The following is a 20,422-nucleotide window of genomic DNA, read 5'->3' as shown; positions in this document are numbered from 1 at the left end:
CCACTTGTGCGCAGTCCTTGCCGCATAAATACTCTGCATTATGCATCCCTTTGTGCGCAGTCCTTGCCGCATAAATACTCTGCATGTTGCATCCCCTTGTGCGCAGTCCTTGCCCACATAAACACTCTGCATGCTGCATCCCCTTGTGTGCAGTTCTTGCCCCATAAATGCTCTGCATGTTGCATCCACTTGTGGGCAGTCCTTGCCGCATAAATACTCTGCATGTTGCATCCTCTTGTGCGCAGTACTTGCCCCTGTAAACAATCTGCAAGCTTTACCCCCCTCGCGCGCAGTCCTTGCCCCATAAATGATCTCCATGTTGCATCCACTTGTGTGCATTCCTTGCCCCCATAAACACTCTGCAAGCTGTATCCCCTTGCGTGCAGTCCTTGTCCCATAAATGCTCTGCATGCTGCATCCCCTTATGCGTAGTCCTTGCCCCTATAAACACTCAGCATGTTGCATCCCCTTGCGCGCAGTCCTTGCCCCATAAATCATCTTCATGCTGCATTCCCTTGTGCGCAGTCCTTGCCCCATAAATGATCTTCATGTTGCATCCACTTGTGCGCAGTCCTTGCCGCATAAACACTCTGCATGCTGCATCCCTTTGTGCGTAGCCCTTGCCCACATAAACACACACTCTGCATGCTGCATCCCCTTGTGCGCAGTCCTTGCCCCATAAATGTTCTGCATGTTGCATTTACTTGTGCGCAGTCCTTGCCGCATAAATACTCTGCATGTTGCATCCCCTTGTGTGGTCCTTGCCGCATAAATACTCTGCCTGTTGCATCCCCTTGTGCGCAGTCCTTGCCCCTGTAAACACTCTGCAAGCTGTATCCCCTTGCGCGCAGTCCTTGCCCCATAAATTATCTTCATGTTGCATCCACTTGTGCGCAGTCCTTGCCCCATAAATGATCTTCATGTTGCATCCACTTGTGCGCAGTCCTTGCCCCCATAAACACTCTGCAAGCTGTATCCCCTTGTGTGCAGTCCTTGCCCCATAAATGCTCTGCATGCTGCATCCCCTTTTGCGCAGTTCTTGCTGCATAAATTCTCTGCATGTTGCATCCACTTGTGCGCAGTCCTTGCCGCATAAATACTCTGCATTATGCATCCCTTTGTGCGCAGTCCTTGCCGCATAAATACTCTACATGTTGCATCCCGTGTGCAGTGTTTGCCCCATAAATACTCTGCAAGATGTATCCCCTTGCACGCAGTCCTTGCCCCATAAATGCTCTGCATGTTGCATCCACTTGTGCACAGTCCTTGCTGCATAAATACTCTGCATGTTGCATCCGCTTGTGCGCAGTCCTTGCCCCTATAAATACTCTGCAAGCTGTATCCCCTTGCGCGCAGTCCTTGCTTCATAAATTATCTTCATGTTGCATCCCCTTGTGTGCCGTCCTTGCCCCCATAAATGATATTCATGTTGCATCCCCTTGTGCGCAGTCCTTGCCCACATAAACACTCTGCATGCTGCATCCCCTTGTGTGCAGTCCTTGCCCCATAAATGCTCTGCATGTTGCATCCACTTGTGCACAGTCCTTGCCGCATAAATACTCTGCATGTTGCATCCCCTTGTGCGCAGTCCGTACCCACATAAACACTCTGCAAGCTGTATCCCCTTGCGTGCAGTCCTTGCCCCATAAATGGTCTTCATGTTGCATCTCCTTGTGCACAGTCCTTGCCGCATAAACACTGTGCATGTTGCACCCCCTGTGTGCAGTCCTTGCCCCTATAAACACTCTGCAAGCTGTATCCCCTTGCGCGCAGTCCTTGCCCCATGAATGCTCTGCATGTTGCATCCACTTGTTGCAAGGGGATACAGCTTGCAGAGTATTTATAGGGGCAAGGACTGCGCACAAGGGGATGCAACATGCAGAGTATTTATGCAGCAAGGACTGTGCACAAGTGGATGCAACATGCAGAGCATTTATGGGGCAAGGACTGCGTGCAAGGGGATACATCTTGCAGAGTATTTATGGAGCAAAAACTGCACACGGGATGCAACATGTAGAGTATTTATGCTGCATCCGCTTGTGTGCAGTACTTGCCCACATAAACACTCTGCATGTTGCACCCACTTGTGCGCATTCCTTGCCCCCTTAAACGCTCTGCAAGCTGTATCCCCTTGTGCGCAGTCCTTGCCCCTGTAAGCACTCTGCAAGCTGTATCCCCTTGCGCGCAGTCCTTGCCCCATAAATTATCTTCATGTTGCATCCACTTGTGCGCAGTCCTTGCCCCATAAATGATCTTCATGTTGCATCCACTTGTGCGCAGTCCTTGTCCCTATAAACACTCTGCATGCTGCATCCCCTTGTGCATAGCCCTTGCCCACATAAACACACACTCTGCATGCTGCATCCCCTTGTGCGCAGTCCTTGCCCCATAAATGTTCTGCATGTTGCATTTATTTGTGCGCAGTCCTTGCCGCATAAATACTCTGCATGTTGCATCCCCTTGTGTGGTCCTTGCCGCATAAATACTCTGCATGTTGCAACCCCTTGTGCGCAGTCCTTGCCCCTGTAAACAATCTGCAAGGTGTATCCCCTTGCGCGCAGTCCTTGCCCCATAAATGATCATGTTGCGCCCTTGTGCGCATTCCTTGCCCCCATAAACACTCTGCAAGCTGTATCCCCTTGTGTGGAGTCCTTGCCCCATAAATGCTCTGCATGCTGCATCCCCTTTTGCGCAGTTCTTGCTGCATAAATTCTCTGCATGTTGCATCCACTTGTGCGCAGTCCTTGCCGCATAAATGCTCTGCATGTTGCATCCCCTGTGTGCAGTTCTTGCCCCTATAAACACTCTGCAAGCTGTATCCCCTTGCGCGCAGTCCTTGCCCCATAAATTCTCTGCATGTTGCATCCACTTGTGTGCAGTTCTTGCCCCTATAAACACTCTGCAAGCTGTATCCCCTTGCGCGCATTCCTTGCCCCATAAATTCTCTGCATGTTGCATCCACTTGTGCGCAGTCCTTGCCCCCATAAACACTCTGCAAGCTGTATCCCCTTGCGTGCAGTCCTTGCCCCATAAATGCTCTGCATGCTGCATCCCCTTGTGCGCAGTCCTTGCCCCATAAATGCTCTGCATTGTGCATCTCCTTGTGCGCAGTTCTTGCCGCATAAATACTCTGCATGTTGCATCCCCTTGTGCACAGTCCTTGCCCCTATAAACACTCTGCAAGCTGTATCCCCTTGCGCGCAGTCCTTGCCCCATAAATGCTCTGCATGTTGCATCCCCTTGCGCGCAGTCCTTGCCCGATAAATTATCTTCATGTTGCATCCCCTTGTGTGCAGTCCTTGCCCCAGAAATTATCTTCATGTTGCATCCCCTTGTGGGCAGTCCTTGCCCCAGAAACTATCGTCATGTTGCATCCCCTTGTGCGCAGTCGTTGCCCCATGAATTATCTTCATGTTGCATCCACTTGTGCGCAGTCCTTGCCCCATAAATGATCTTCATGTTGCATCCCCTTGTGCGCAGTCCTTGCCCCTTTAAACAATCTGCATGCTGCATCCACCTGTGCGCAGTCCTTGCCACATAAATACTCTGCATGTTGCACTCTGCATGCTGCATCCCCTTGTGTGCCGTCCTTGTCCCCATAAATGATATTCATGTTGCATTCCCTTGTGCGCAGTCCTTAGCCACATAAACTCTCTGCATGCTGCATCCCCTTGTGCGCAGTCCTTGCCCCATAAATGCTCTGCATGTTGCATCCACTTGTGCACATTCCTTGCCGCATAAATACTCTGCATGTTGCATCCCCTTGTGCGCAGTCCGTACCCACATAAACACTCTGCAAGCTGTATCCCCTTGCGTGCAGTCCTTGCCCCATAAATGGTCATGTTTCATCCCCTTGTGCGCAGTCCTTGCCGCATAAACACTCTGCATGTTGCATCCCCTGTGTGCAGTCCTTGTCCCTATAAACACTCTGCAAGCTGTATCCCCTTGCGCGCAGTCCTTGCCCCATAAATTATCTTCATGTTGCATCCACTTGTGCGCAGTCCTTGTCCCTATAAACACTCTGCGTGCTGCATCCCCTTGTGAGTAGCCCTTGCCCACATAAACACTCTGCATGTTGCATCCACTTGTGCGCAGTCCTTGCCGCATAAATACTCTGTATGTTGCATCCCTTTGTGCGCAGTCCTTGCGGCATAAATACTCTGCATGTTGCATCCACTTGTGCGCAGTCCTTGCCCCATAAATGATCTTCATGTTGCATCCACTTGTGCGCAGTCCTTGTCCCAATAAACACTCTGCGTGCTGCATCCCCTTGTGAGTAGCCCTTGCCCACATAAACACTCTGCATGTTGCATCCACTTGTGCGCAGTCTTTGCCGCATAAATACTCTGCATGGTGCTTCCCTTTGTGCGCAGTCCTTGCCCCATAAATGCTCTGCATGTTGCATCCTTTTGTGCGCAGTCCTTGCCCCTGTAAACAATCTGCAAGCTTTACCCCCCTCGCGCGCAGTCCTTGCCCCATAAATGAGCTCCATGTTGCAACCACTTGTGTGCATTCCTTGCCCCCATAAACACTCTGCAAGCTGTATCCCCTTGCGTGCACTCATTGTCCCATAAATGCTTTGCATGCTGCATCCCCTTGTGCGTAGTCCTTGCCCCTATAAACATTCAGCATGTTGCATCCCCTTGCGCGCAGTCCTTGCCCCATAAATCATCTTCATGCTGCATTCCCTTGTGCGCAGTCCTTGCCACATAAATGATCTTCATGTTGCATCCACTTGTGCGCAGTCCTTGCCGAATAAACACTCTGCATGCTGCATTCCCTTGTGCGTAGCCCTTGCCCACATAAACACACACTCTGCATGCTGCATCCCCTTGTGCGCAGTCCTTGCCCAATAAATGTTCTGCATGTTGCATTTACTTGTGCGCAGTTCTTGCCGCATAAATACTCTGCATGTTGCATCCCCTTGTGTGGTCCTTGCCGCATAAATACTCTGCCTGTTGCATCCCCTTGTGCGCAGTCCTTGCCCCTGTAAACACTCTGCAAGCTGTATCCCCTTGCTCGCAGTCCTTGCCCCATAAATTATCTTCATGTTGCATCCACTTGTGCGCAGTCCTTGCCCCATAAATGATCTTCATGTTGCATCCACTTGTGCGCAGTCCTTGCCCCTATAAACACTCTGCATGCTGCATCCCCTTGTGAGTAGCCCTTGCCCACATAAAAACTCTGCATGTTGCATCCACTTGTGCGCAGTCCTTGTCGCATAAATACTCTGCATGTTGCATCCCTTTGTGCGCAGTCCTTGCCGCATAAATACTCTGCATGTTGCATCCCCTTGTGCGCAGTCCTTGCCCACATAAACACTCTGCATGCTGCATCCCCTTGTGCGCAGTCCTTGCCCCATAAATGTTCTGCATGTTGCATTTACTTGTGCGCAGTCCTTGCCGCATAAATACTCTGCATGTTCCATCCCCTTGTGTGGTCCTTGCCGCATAAATACTCTGCATGTTGCATCCACTTGTGCGCAGTCCTTGCCCCTGTAAACAATCTGCAAGCTTTATCCCCTTGCGCGCAGTCCTTGCCCCATAAATGATCTTCATGTTGCACCCTTGTGCGCAGTCCTTGCCGCATAAATACTCTGCATGTTGCATCCCCTTGTGCGCAGTCCTTGCCCACATAAACACTCTGCATGCTGCATCCCCTTGTGCGCAGTCCTTGCCCCATAAATGTTCTGCATGTTGCATTTACTTGTGCGCAGTACTTGCCGCATAAATACTCTGCATGTTGCATCCCCTTGTGTGGTCCTTGCCGCATAAATATTCTGCATGTTGCATCCACTTGTGCGCAGTCCTTGCCCCTGTAAACAATCTGCAAGCTTTATCCCCTTGCGCGCGGTCCTTGCCCCATAAATGATCTTCATGTTGCACCCTTGTGCGCATTCCTTGCCCCATAAATGCTCTACATGCTGCATCCCCTTTTGCGCAGTTCTTGCTGCATAAATACTCTGCATGTTGCATCCACTTGTGTGCAGTCCTTGCTGCATCAATACTCTGAATGTTGCATCCCCTTGTGCACAGTCCTTGCCCATATAAACACTCTGTAAGCTGTATCCCCTTGTGCGCAGTCCTTGCCCAATAAATTATCTTCATGTTGCATCCACTTGTGCGCAGTCCTTGCCGCATAAATACTCTACATGTTGCATCCCGTATGCACTTTTTGCCCCATAAATACTCTTCAAGATGTATCCCCTTGCACGCAGCCCTTGCCCCATAAATGCTCTGCCTGTTGCATCCACTTGTGCAGTCCTTGCTGCATAAATACTCTGCATGTTGCATCCCCTTGTGCGCAGTCCATGCCCCTATAAATACTCTGCAAGCTGTATCCCCTTGCGCGCATTCCTTGCCCCATAAATTATCTTCATGTTGCATCCCCTTGTGTGCCGTCCTTGTCCCCATAAATGATATTCATGTTGCATTCCCTTGTGCGCAGTCCTTGCCCCATAAATGCTCTGCATGTTGCATCCACTTGTGCACATTCCTTGCCGCATAAATACTCTGCATGCTGCATCCCCTTGTGCGCAGTCCGTACCCACATAAACACTCTGCAAGCTGTATCCCCTTGCGTGCAGTCCTTGCCCCATAAATGGTCTTCATGTTTCATCCCCTTGTGCGCAGTCCTTGCCGCATAAACACTCTGCATGTTGCATCCCCTGTGTGCAGTCCTTGTCCCTATAAACACTCTGCAAGCTGTTTCCCCTTGCGCGCAGTCCTTGCCCCATAAATTATCTTCATGTTGCATCCACTTGTGCGCAGTCCTTGTCCCTATAAACACTCTGCGTGCTGCATCCCCTTGTGAGTAGCCCTTGCCCACATAAACACTCTGCATGTTGCATCCACTTGTGCGCAGTCCTTGCCGCATAAATACTCTGCATGTTGCATCCCTTTGTGCGCAGTCCTTGCGGCATAAATACTCTGCATGTTGCATCCACTTGTGCGCAGTCCTTGCCCCATAAATGATCTTCATGTTGCATCCACTTGTGCGCAGTCCTTGTCCCAATAAACACTCTGCGTGCTGCATCCCCTTGTGAGTAGCCCTTGCCCACATAAACACTCTGCATGTTGCATCCACTTGTGCGCAGTCTTTGCCGCATAAATACTCTGCATGTTGCATCCCTTTGTGCGCAGTCCTTGCCCCATAAATGCTCTGCATGTTGCATCCTTTTGTGCGCAGTCCTTGCCCCTGTAAACAATCTGCAAGCTTTACCCCCCTCGCGCGCAGTCCTTGCCCCATAAATGAGCTCCATGTTGCAACCACTTGTGTGCATTCCTTGCCCCCATAAACACTCTGCAAGCTGTATCCCCTTGCGTGCAGTCATTGTCCCATAAATGCTTTGCATGCTGCATCCCCTTGTGCGTAGTCCTTGCCCCATAAATCATCTTCATGCTGCATTCCCTTGTGCGCAGTCCTTGCCACATAAATGATCTTCATGTTGCATCCACTTGTGCGCAGTCCTTGCCGCATAAACACTCTGCATGCTGCATTCCCTTGTGCGTAGCCCTTGCCCACATAAACACACACTCTGTATGCTGCATCCCCTTGTGCGCAGTCCTTGCCCCTATAAACACTCTGCATGCTGCATCCCCTTGTGAGTAGCCCTTGCCCACATAAACACTCTGCATGTTGCATCCACTTGTGCGCAGTCCTTGTCGCATAAATACTCTGCATGTTGCATCCCTTTGTGCGCAGTCCTTGCCGCATAAATACTCTGTGCATGTTGCATCCCCTTGTGCGCAGTCCTTGCCCACATAAACACTCTGCATGCTGCATCCCCTTGTGCGCAGTCCTTGCCCCATAAATGTTCTGCATGTTGCATTTACTTGTGCGCAGTCCTTGCCGCATAAATACTCTGCATGTTCCATCCCCTTGTGTGGTCCTTGCCGCATAAATACTCTGCATGTTGCATCCACTTGTGCGCAGTCCTTGCCCCTGTAAACAATCTGCAAGCTTTATCCCCTTGCGCGCAGTCCTTGCCCCATAAATGATCTTCATGTTGCACCCTTGTGCGCAGTCCTTGCCGCATAAATACTCTGCATGTTGCATCCCCTTGTGCGCAGTCCTTGCCCACATAAACACTCTGCATGCTGCATCCCCTTGTGCGCAGTCCTTGCCCCATAAATGTTCTGCATGTTGCATTTACTTGTGCGCAGTACTTGCCGCATAAATACTCTGCATGTTGCATCCCCTTGTGTGGTCCTTGCCGCATAAATATTCTGCATGTTGCATCCACTTGTGCGCAGTCCTTGCCCCTGTAAACAATCTGCAAGCTTTATCCCCTTGCGCGCGGTCCTTGCCCCATAAATGATCTTCATGTTGCACCCTTGTGCGCATTCCTTGCCCCATAAATGCTCTACATGCTGCATCCCCTTTTGCGCAGTTCTTGCTGCATAAATACTCTGCATGTTGCATCCACTTGTGTGCAGTCCTTGCTGCATCAATACTCTGAATGTTGCATCCCCTTGTGCACAGTCCTTGCCCATATAAACACTCTGTAAGCTGTATCCCCTTGTGCGCAGTCCTTGCCCAATAAATTATCTTCATGTTGCATCCACTTGTGCGCAGTCCTTGCCGCATAAATACTCTACATGTTGCATCCCGTATGCACTTTTTGCCCCATAAATACTCTTCAAGATGTATCCCCTTGCACGCAGCCCTTGCCCCATAAATGCTCTGCCTGTTGCATCCACTTGTGCAGTCCTTGCTGCATAAATACTCTGCATGTTGCATCCCCTTGTGCGCAGTCCATGCCCCTATAAATACTCTGCAAGCTGTATCCCCTTGCGCGCATTCCTTGCCCCATAAATTATCTTCATGTTGCATCCCCTTGTGTGCCGTCCTTGTCCCCATAAATGATATTCATGTTGCATTCCCTTGTGCGCAGTCCTTAGCCACATAAACACTCTGCATGCTGCATCCCCTTGTGCGCAGTCCTTGCCCCATAAATGCTCTGCATGTTGCATCCACTTGTGCACATTCCTTGCCGCATAAATACTCTGCATGCTGCATCCCCTTGTGCGCAGTCCGTACCCACATAAACACTCTGCAAGCTGTATCCCCTTGCGTGCAGTCCTTGCCCCATAAATGGTCTTCATGTTTCATCCCCTTGTGCGCAGTCCTTGCCGCATAAACACTCTGCATGTTGCATCCCCTGTGTGCAGTCCTTGTCCCTATAAACACTCTGCAAGCTGTATCCCCTTGCGCGCAGTCCTTGCCCCATAAATTATCTTCATGTTGCATCCACTTGTGCGCAGTCCTTGTCCCTATAAACACTCTGCGTGCTGCATCCCCTTGTGAGTAGCCCTTGCCCACATAAACACTCTGCATGTTGCATCCACTTGTGCGCAGTCCTTGCCGCATAAATACTCTGCATGTTGCATCCCTTTGTGCGCAGTCCTTGCGGCATAAATACTCTGCATGTTGCATCCACTTGTGCGCAGTCCTTGCCCCATAAATGATCTTCATGTTGCATCCACTTGTGCGCAGTCCTTGTCCCAATAAACACTCTGCGTGCTGCATCCCCTTGTGAGTAGCCCTTGCCCACATAAACACTCTGCATGTTGCATCCACTTGTGCGCAGTCTTTGCCGCATAAATACTCTGCATGTTGCATCCCTTTGTGCGCAGTCCTTGCCCCATAAATGCTCTGCATGTTGCATCCTTTTGTGCGCAGTCCTTGCCCCTGTAAACAATCTGCAAGCTTTACCCCCCTCGCGCGCAGTCCTTGCCCCATAAATGAGCTCCATGTTGCAACCACTTGTGTGCATTCCTTGCCCCCATAAACACTCTGCAAGCTGTATCCCCTTGCGTGCAGTCATTGTCCCATAAATGCTTTGCATGCTGCATCCCCTTGTGCGTAGTCCTTGCCCCATAAATCATCTTCATGCTGCATTCCCTTGTGCGCAGTCCTTGCCACATAAATGATCTTCATGTTGCATCCACTTGTGCGCAGTCCTTGCCGCATAAACACTCTGCATGCTGCATTCCCTTGTGCGTAGCCCTTGCCCACATAAACACACACTCTGTATGCTGCATCCCCTTGTGCGCAGTCCTTGCCCAATAAATGTTCTGCATGTTGCATTTACTTGTGCGCAGTTCTTGCCGCATAAATACTCTGCATGTTGCATCCCCTTGTGTGGTCCTTGCCCCATAAATGCTCTGCATGCTGCATCCCCTTGTGCGCAGTCCTTGCCCACATAAACTCTGCATGCTGCATCCCCTTGTGTGCCGCCCTTGCCCCCATAAATGCTCTGCATGTTGCATCCACTTGTGCATAGCCCATGTCCCTATAAACACTCTGCATGCTGCATCCGCTTGTGCGCAGTCCTTGCCCACATAAACACTCTGCATGTTGCACCCACTTGTGCGCATTCCTTGCCCCCATAAACGCTCTGCAAGCTGTATCCCCTTGCGTGCAGTCCTTGCCCCATAAATGCTCTGTGCACAGTTCTTGCTTCATAAATACTCTGCACGTTGCATCCCCTTGTGTGGTCCTTGCCGCATAAATATTCTGCATGTTGCATCCACTTGTGCGCAGTCCTTGCCCCTGTAAACAATCTGCAAGCTTTATCCCCTTGCGCGCGGTCCTTGCCCCATAAATGATCTTCATGTTGCACCCTTGTGCGCATTCCTTGCCCCATAAATGCTCTACATGCTGCATCCCCTTTTGCGCAGTTCTTGCTGCATAAATACTCTGCATGTTGCATCCACCTGTGTGCAGTCCTTGCTGCATCAATACTCTGAATGTTGCATCCCCTTGTGCACAGTCCTTGCCCATATAAACACTCTGTAAGATGTATCCCCTTGTGCGCAGTCCTTGCCCAATAAATTATCTTCATGTTGCATCCACTTGTGCGCAGTCCTTGCCGCATAAATACTCTACATGTTGCATCCCGTGTGCACTTTTTGCCCCATAAATACTCTTCAAGATGTATCCCCTTGCACGCAGCCCTTGCCCCATAAATGCTCTGCCTGTTGCATCCACTTGTGCACAGTCCTTGCTGCATAAATACTCTGCATGTTGCATCCCCTTGTGCGCAGTCCATGCCCCTATAAATACTCTGCAAGCTGTATCCCTTTGCGCGCAGTCCTTGCCCCATAAATTATCTTCATGTTGCATCCCCTTGTGTGCCGTCCTTGTCCCCATAAATGATATTCATGTTGCATTCCCTTGTGCGCAGTCCTTAGCCACATAAACTCTCTGCATGCTGCATCCCCTTGTGCGCAGTCCTTGCCCCATAAATGCTCTGCATGTTGCATCCACTTGTGCACATTCCTTGCCGCATAAATACTCTGCATGTTGCATCCCCTTGTGCGCAGTCCGTACCCACATAAACACTCTGCAAGCTGTATCCCCTTGCGTGCAGTCCTTGCCCCATAAATGGTCATGTTTCATCCCCTTGTGCGCAGTCCTTGCCGCATAAACACTCTGCATGTTGCATCCCCTGTGTGCAGTCCTTGTCCCTATAAACACTCTGCAAGCTGTATCCCCTTGCGCGCAGTCCTTGCCCCATAAATTATCTTCATGTTGCATCCACTTGTGCGCAGTCCTTGTCCCTATAAACACTCTGCGTGCTGCATCCCCTTGTGAGTAGCCCTTGCCCACATAAACACTCTGCATGTTGCATCCACTTGTGCGCAGTCCTTGCCGCATAAATACTCTGTATGTTGCATCCCTTTGTGCGCAGTCCTTGCGGCATAAATACTCTGCATGTTGCATCCACTTGTGCGCAGTCCTTGCCCCATAAATGATCTTCATGTTGCATCCACTTGTGCGCAGTCCTTGTCCCAATAAACACTCTGCGTGCTGCATCCCCTTGTGAGTAGCCATTGCCCACATAAACACTCTGCATGTTGCATCCACTTGTGCGCAGTCTTTGCCGCATAAATACTCTGCATGTTGCATCCCTTTGTGCGCAGTCCTTGCCCCATAAATGCTCTGCATGTTGCATCCTTTTGTGCGCAGTCCTTGCCCCTGTAAACAATCTGCAAGCTTTACCCCCCTCGCGCGCAGTCCTTGCCCCATAAATGAGCTCCATGTTGCAACCACTTGTGTGCATTCCTTGCCCCCATAAACACTCTGCAAGCTGTATCCCCTTGCGTGCAGTCATTGTCCCATAAATGCTTTGCATGCTGCATCCCCTTGTGCGTAGTCCTTGCCCCTATAAACACTCAGCATGTTGCATCCCCTTGCGCGCAGTCCTTGCCCCATAAATCATCTTCATGCTGCATTCCCTTGTGCGCAGTCCTTGCCACATAAATGATCTTCATGTTGTATCCACTTGTGCGCAGTCCTTGCCGCATAAACACTCTGCATGCTGCATTCCCTTGTGCGTAGCCCTTGCCCACATAAACACACACTCTGCATGCTGCATCCCCTTGTGCGCAGTCCTTGCCCAATAAATGTTCTGCATGTTGCATTTACTTGTGCGCAGTTCTTGCCGCATAAATACTCTGCATGTTGCATCCCCTTGTGTGGTCCTTGCCGCATAAATACTCTGCCTGTTGCATCCCCTTGTGCGCAGTCCTTGCCCCTGTAAACACTCTGCAAGCTGTATCCCCTTGCTCGCAGTCCTTGCCCCATAAATTATCTTCATGTTGCATCCACTTGTGCGCAGTCCTTGCCCCATAAATGATCATGTTGCATCCACTTGTGCGCAGTCCTTGCCCCTATAAACACTCTGCATGCTGCATCCCCTTGTGAGTAGCCCTTGCCCACATAAACACTCTGCATGTTGCATCCACTTGTGCGCAGTCCTTGTCGCATAAATACTCTGCATGTTGCATCCCTTTGTGCGCAGTCCTTGCCGCATAAATACTCTGCATGTTGCATCCCCTTGTGCGCAGTCCTTGCCCACATAAACACTCTGCATGCTGCATCCCCTTGTGCGCAGTCCTTGCCCCATAAATGTTCTGCATGTTGCATTTACTTGTGCGCAGTCCTTGCCGCATAAATACTCTGCATGTTGCATCCACTTGTGCGCAGTCCTTGCCCCTGTAAACAATCTGCAAGCTTTATCCCCTTGCGCGCAGTCCTTGCCCCATAAATGATCTTCATGTTGCACCCTTGTGCGCATTCCTTGCCCCATAAATGCTCTACATGCTGCATCCCCTTTTGCGCAGTTCTTGCTTCATAAATACTCTGCATGTTGCATCCACTTGTGTGCAGTCCTTGCTGCATCAATACTCTGAATGTTGCATAACCTTGTGCACAGTCCTTGCCCATATAAACACTCTGTAAGCTGTATCCCCTTGTGCGCAGTCCTTGCCCCATAAATTATCTTCATGTTGCATCCACTTGTGCGCAGTCCTTGCCGCATAAATACTCTACATGTTGCATCCCGTGTGCAGTTTTTGCCCCATAAATACTCTGCAAGATGTATCCCCTTGCACGCAGTCCTTGACCCATAAATGCTCTGCATGTTGCATCCAATTGTGCACAGTCCTTGCTGCATAAATACTCTGCATGTTGCATCCCCTTGTGCGCAGTCCATGCCCCTATAAATACTCTGCAAGCTGTATCCCCTTGCGCGCAGTCCTTGCCCCATAAATTATCTTCATGTTGCATCCCCTTGTGTGCCGTCCTTGTCCCCATAAATGATATTCATGTTGCATTCCCTTGTGCGCAGTCCTTGCCCACATAAACACTCTGCATGCTGCATCCCCTTGTGCGCAGTCCTTGCCCCATAAATGCTCTGCATGTTGCATCCACTTGTGCACATTCCTTGCCGCATAAATACTCTGCATGTTGCATCCCCTTGTGCGCAGTCCGTACCCACATAAACACTCTGCAAGCTGTATCCCCTTGCGTGCAGTCCTTGCCCCATAAATGGTCTTCATGTTTCATCCCCTTGTGCGCAGTCCTTTCCGCATAAACACTCTGCATGTTGCATCCCCTGTGTGCAGTCCTTGTCCCTATAAACACTCTGCAAGCTGTATCCCCTTGCGCGCAGTCCTTGCCCCATAAATGCTCTGCATGTTGCATCCACTTGTGCGCAGTCCTTGCCGCATAAATACTCTGCATGTTGGATCCCCTTGTGCGCAGTCCTTGCCCCTATAAACACTCTGCAAGCTGTATCCCCTTGCGCGCAGTCCTTGCCCCATAAATGATCTTCATGTTGCATCCACTTGTGCGCAGTCCTTGCCCCATAAATGCTCTGCATGCTGCATCCCCTTGTGCGCAGTCCTTGCCCACATAAACTCTGCATGCTGCATCCCCTTGTGTGCTGCCCTTGCCCCCATAAATGCTCTGCATGTTGCATCCACTTGTGCATAGCCCATGTCCCTATAAACACTCTGCATGCTGCATCCGCTTGTGCGCAGTCCTTGCCCACATAAACACTCTGCATGTTGCACCCACTTGTGCGCATTCCTTGCCCCCATAAACGCTCTGCAAGCTGTATCCCCTTGCGTGCAGTCCTTGCCCCATAAATGCTCTGTGCGCAGTTCTTGCTTCATAAATACTCTGCATGTTGCATCCACTTGTGCGCAGTCCTTGCCGCATCAATACTGTGCATGTTGCATCCCCTTGTGCGCAGTCCTTGCCCCTATAAACACTCTGCAAGCTGTATCCCTATGCGCGCAGTCCTTGCCCCATAAATTATCTTCATGTTGCATCCACTTGTGCGCAGTCCTTGCCCCATAAATGCTCTGCATGTTGCATCCACTTGTGCAGTCCTTGCCCCATAAATGCTCTGTGCGCAGTTCTTGCTTCATAAATACTCTGCATGTTGCATCCACTTGTGCGCAGTCCTTGCTACATCAATACTCTGCATGTTGCATCCCCTTGTGCGCAGTCCTTGCCCCTATAAACACTCTGCAAGCTGTATCCCCATGCGCGCAGTCCTTGCCCCATAAATTATCTTCATGTTGCATCCACTTGTGCGCAGTCCTTGCCCCATAAATGCTCTTCATGATGCATCCCCTTGTGCGCAGTCCTTGCCCCTATAAATACTCTGCAAGCTGTACCCTCTTGCGCGCAGTCCTTGCCCCATAAATTATCTTCATGTTGCATCCCCTTGTGTGCCGTCCTTGCCCCCATAAATTATCTTCATGTTGCATCCCCTTGTGCGCAGTCCTTGCCCACATAAACACTCTGCATGCTGCATCCCCTTGTGCGCAGTCCTTGCCCCATAAATGCTCTGCATGTTGCATCCACTTGAGCACAGTCCTTGCCGCATAAACACTCTGCAAGCTGTATCCCCTTGCGCGCAGTCCTTGCCCCATAAATGCTCTGCATGTTGCATCCCCTTGTGCGCAGTCCTTGCCGCATAAACACTCTGCATGTTGCATCCCCTGTATGCAGTCCTTGCCCCTATAAACACTCTGCAAGCTGTATCCCCTTGCGCGCAGTCCTTGCCCCATAAATGCTCTGCATGTTGCATCCACTTGTGCGCAGTCCTTGTCCCAATAAACACTCTGCGTGCTGCATCCCCTTGTGAGTAGCCCTTGCCCACATAAACACTCTGCATGTTGCATCCACTTGTGCGCAGTCTTTGCCGCATAAATACTCTGCATGTTGCATCCCTTTGTGCGCAGTCCTTGCCCCATAAATGCTCTGCATGTTGCATCCTTTTGTGCGCAGTCCTTGCCCCTGTAAACAATCTGCAAGCTTTACCCCCCTCGCGCGCAGTCCTTGCCCCATAAATGAGCTCCATGTTGCAACCACTTGTGTGCATTCCTTGCCCCCATAAACACTCTGCAAGCTGTATCCCCTTGCGTGCAGTCATTGTCCCATAAATGCTTTGCATGCTGCATCCCCTTGTGCGTAGTCCTTGCCCCTATAAACACTCAGCATGTTGCATCCCCTTGCGTGCAGTCCTTGCCCCATAAATCATCTTCATGCTGCATTCCCTTGTGCGCAGTCCTTGCCACATAAATGATCTTCATGTTGCATCCACTTGTGCGCAGTCCTTGCCGCATAAACACTCTGCATGCTGCATTCCCTTGTGCGTAGCCCTTGCCCACATAAACACACACTCTGCATGCTGCATCCCCTTGTGCGCAGTCCTTGCCCAATAAATGTTCTGCATGTTGCATTTACTTGTGCGCAGTTCTTGCCGCATAAATACTCTGCATGTTGCATCCCCTTGTGTGGTCCTTGCCGCATAAATACTCTGCCTGTTGCATCCCCTTGTGCGCAGTCCTTGCCCCTGTAAACACTCTGCAAGCTGTATCCCCTTGCTCGCAGTCCTTGCCCCATAAATTATCTTCATGTTGCATCCACTTGTGCGCAGTCCTTGCCCCATAAATGATCATGTTGCATCCACTTGTGCGCAGTCCTTGCCCCTATAAACACTCTGCATGCTGCATCCCCTTGTGAGTAGCCCTTGCCCACATAAACACTCTGCATGTTGCATCCACTTGTGCGCAGTCCTTGTCGCATAAATACTCTGCATGTTGCATCCCTTTGTGCGCAGTCCTTGCCGCATAAATACTCTGCATGTTGCATCCCCTTGTGCGCAGTCCTTGCCCACATAAACACTCTGCATGCTGCATCCCCTTGTGCGCAGTCCTTGCCCCATAAATGTTCTGCATGTTGCATTTACTTGTGCGCAGTCCTTGCCGCATAAATACTCTGCATGTTGCATCCACTTGTGCGCAGTCCTTGCCCCTGTAAACAATCTGCAAGCTTTATCCCCTTGCGCGCAGTCCTTGCCCCATAAATGATCTTCATGTTGCACCCTTGTGCGCATTCCTTGCCCCATAAATGCTCTACATGCTGCATCCCCTTTTGCGCAGTTCTTGCTTCATAAATACTCTGCATGTTGCATCCACTTGTGTGCAGTCCTTGCTGCATCAATACTCTGAATGTTGCATCACCTTGTGCACAGTCCTTGCCCATATAAACACTCTGTAAGCTGTATCCCCTTGTGCGCAGTCCTTGCCCCATAAATTATCTTCATGTTGCATCCACTTGTGCGCAGTCCTTGCCGCATAAATACTCTACATGTTGCATCCCGTGTGCAGTTTTTGCCCCATAAATACTCTGCAAGATGTATCCCCTTGCACGCAGTCCTTGACCCATAAATGCTCTGCATGTTGCATCCAATTGTGCACAGTCCTTGCTGCATAAATACTCTGCATGTTGCATCCCCTTGTGCGCAGTCCATGCCCCTATACTCTGCAAGCTGTATCCCCTTGCGCGCAGTCCTTGCCCCATAAATTATCTTCATGTTGCATCCCCTTGTGTGCCGTCCTTGTCCCCATAAATGATATTCATGTTGCATTCCCTTGTGCGCAGTCCTTGCCCACATAAACACTCTGCATGCTGCATCCCCTTGTGCGCAGTCCTTGCCCCATAAATGCTCTGCATGTTGCATCCACTTGTGCACATTCCTTGCCGCATAAATACTCTGCATGTTGCATCCCCTTGTGCGCAGTCCGTACCCACATAAACACTCTGCAAGCTGTATCCCCTTGCGTGCAGTCCTTGCCCCATAAATGGTCTTCATGTTTCATCCCCTTGTGCGCAGTCCTTGCCGCATAAACACTCTGCATGTTGCATCCCCTGTGTGCAGTCCTTGTCCCTATAAACACTCTGCAAGCTGTATCCCCTTGCGCGCAGTCCTTGCCCCATAAATGCTCTGCATGTTGCATCCACTTGTGCGCAGTCCTTGCCGCATAAATACTCTGCATGTTGAATCCCCTTGTGCGCAGTCCTTGCCCCTATAAACACTCTGCAAGCTGTATCCCCTTGCGCGCAGTCCTTGCCCCATAAATGATCTTCATGTTGCATCCACTTGTGCGCAGTCCTTGCCCCATAAATGCTCTGCATGCTGCATCCCCTTGTGCGCAGTCCTTGCCCACATAAACTCTGCATGCTGCATCCCCTTGTGTGCTGCCCTTGCCCCCATAAATGCTCTGCATGTTGCATCCACTTGTGCATAGCCCATGTCCCTATAAACACTCTGCATGCTGCATCCGCTTGTGCGCAGTCCTTGCCCACATAAACACTCTGCATGTTGCACCCACTTGTGCGCATTCCTTGCCCCCATAAACGCTCTGCAAGCTGTATCCCCTTGCGTGCAGTCCTTGCCCCATAAATGCTCTGTGCGCAGTTCTTGCTTCATAAATACTCTGCATGTTGCATCCACTTGTGCGCAGTCCTTGCTACATCAATACTCTGCATGTTGCATCCCCTTGTGCGCAGTCCTTGCCCCTATAAACACTCTGCAAGCTGTATCCCCATGCGCGCAGTCCTTGCCCCATAAATTATCTTCATGTTGCATCCACTTGTGCGCAGTCCTTGCCCCATAAATGCTCTGCATGTTGCATCCACTTGTGCAGTCCTTGCCCCATAAATGCTCTGTGCGCAGTTCTTGCTTCATAAATACTCTGCATGTTGCATCCACTTGTGCGCAGTCCTTGCTACATCAATACTCTGCATGTTGCATCCCCTTGTGCGCAGTCCTTGCCCCTATAAACACTCTGCAAGCTGTATCCCCATGCGCGCAGTCCTTGCCCCATAAATTATCTTCATGTTGCATCCACTTGTGCGCAGTCCTTGCCCCATAAATGCTCTTCATGATGCATCCCCTTGTGCGCAGTCCTTGCCCCTATAAATACTCTGCAAGCTGTACCCCCTTGCGCGCAGTCCTTGCCCCATAAATTATCTTCATGTTGCATCCCCTTGTGTGCCGTCCTTGCCCCCATAAATTATCTTCATGTTGCATCCCCTTGTGCGCAGTCCTTGCCCACATAAACACTCTGCATGCTGCATCCCCTTGTGCGCAGTCCTTGCCCCATAAATGCTCTGCATGTTGCATCCACTTGAGCACAGTCCTTGCCGCATAAACACTCTGCAAGCTGTATCCCCTTGCGCGCAGTCCTTGCCCCATAAATGCTCTGCATGTTGCATCCCCTTGTGCGCAGTCCTTGCCGCATAAACACTCTGCATGTTGCATCCCCTGTGTGCAGTCCTTGCCCCTATAAACACTCTGCAAGCTGTATCCCCTTGCGCGCAGTCCTTGCCCCATAAATGCTCTGCATGTTGCATCCACTTGTGCGCAGTCCTTGCCGCATAAATACTCTGCATGTTGCATCCCCTTGTGCGCAGTCCTTGCCCCTATAAACACTCTGCAAGCTGTATCCCCTTGCGCGCAGTCCTTGCCCCATAAATTATCTTTATGATGCATCCCCTTGTGTGCAGTCCTTGCCCCAGAAATTATCTTCATGTTGCATCCCTTTGTCGGCAGTCCTTGCCCCAGAAACTATCTTCATGTTGCACCCCCTTCTGCGCAGTCCTTGCCCCATAAATGATCTTCATGTTGCATCCACTTGTGCGCAGTCCTTGCCCCATAAATGCTCTGCATGCTGCATCCCCTTGTGCGCAGTCCTTGCCCACATAAACTCTGCATGCTGCATCCCATTGTGTGCCGCCCTTGCCCCCATAAATGCTCTGCATGTTGCATCCACTTGTGCATAGCCCATGTCCCTATAAACACTCTGCATGCTGCATCCGCTTGTGCGCAGTCCTGCCCACATAAACACAATGCATGTTGCACCAACTTGTGCGCATTCCTTGCCCCCATAAACGCTCTGCAAGCTGTATCCCCTTGCGTGCAGTCCTTGCCCCATAAATGCTCTGCATGTTGCATCCACTTGTGCGCAGTCCTTGCCGCATAAATACTCTGCATGTTGCATCCCCTTGTGCGCAGTCCTTGCCCCTATAAACACTCTGCAAGCTGTATCCCCTTGCGCGCAGTCCTTGCCCCATAAATTATCTTTATGTTGCATCCCCTTGTGTGCAGTCCTTACCCCAGATATTATCTTCATGTTGCATCCCCTTGTCGGCAGTCCTTGCCCCAGAAATGATCTTCATGTTGCATCCCCTTCTGTGCAGTCCTTGCCCCATAAATGATCTTCATGTTGCATCCACTTGTGCGCAGTCCTTGCCCCATAAATGCTCTGCATGCTGCATCCCCTTGTGCGCAGTCCTTGCCCACATAAACTCTGCATGCTGCATCCCCTTGTGTGCCGCCCTTGCCCCCATAAATGCTCTGCATGTTGCATCCACTTGTGCATAGCCCATGTCCCTATAAACACTCTGCATGCTGCATCCGCTTGTGCGCAGTCCTGCCCACATAAACACTCTGCATGTTGCACCAACTTGTGCGCATTCCTTGCCCCCATAAACGCTCTGCAAGCTGTATCCCCTTGCGTGCAGTCCTTGCCCCATAAATGCTCCGTGCGCAGTTCTTGCTTCATAAATACTCTGCATGTTGCATCCACTTGTGCGCAGTCCTTGCCGCATCAATACTCTGCATGTTGCATCCCCTTGTGTGCAGTCCTTGCCCCTATAAACACTCTGCAAGCTGTATCCCCTTGCGTGCAGTCCTTGCCCCATAAATTATCTTCATGTTGCATCCACTTATGCGCAGTCCTTGCCACATAAATACTCTACATGTTGC

The sequence above is a fragment of the Ambystoma mexicanum genome, chromosome 13 (genome assembly GCF_040938575.1).
Source record: "Ambystoma mexicanum isolate Mex_15411 chromosome 13, UKY_AmexF1_1, whole genome shotgun sequence".
Classification (NCBI taxonomy): domain Eukaryota; kingdom Metazoa; phylum Chordata; class Amphibia; order Caudata; family Ambystomatidae; genus Ambystoma; species Ambystoma mexicanum.
This window is presented reverse-complemented; position numbering follows the sequence as displayed.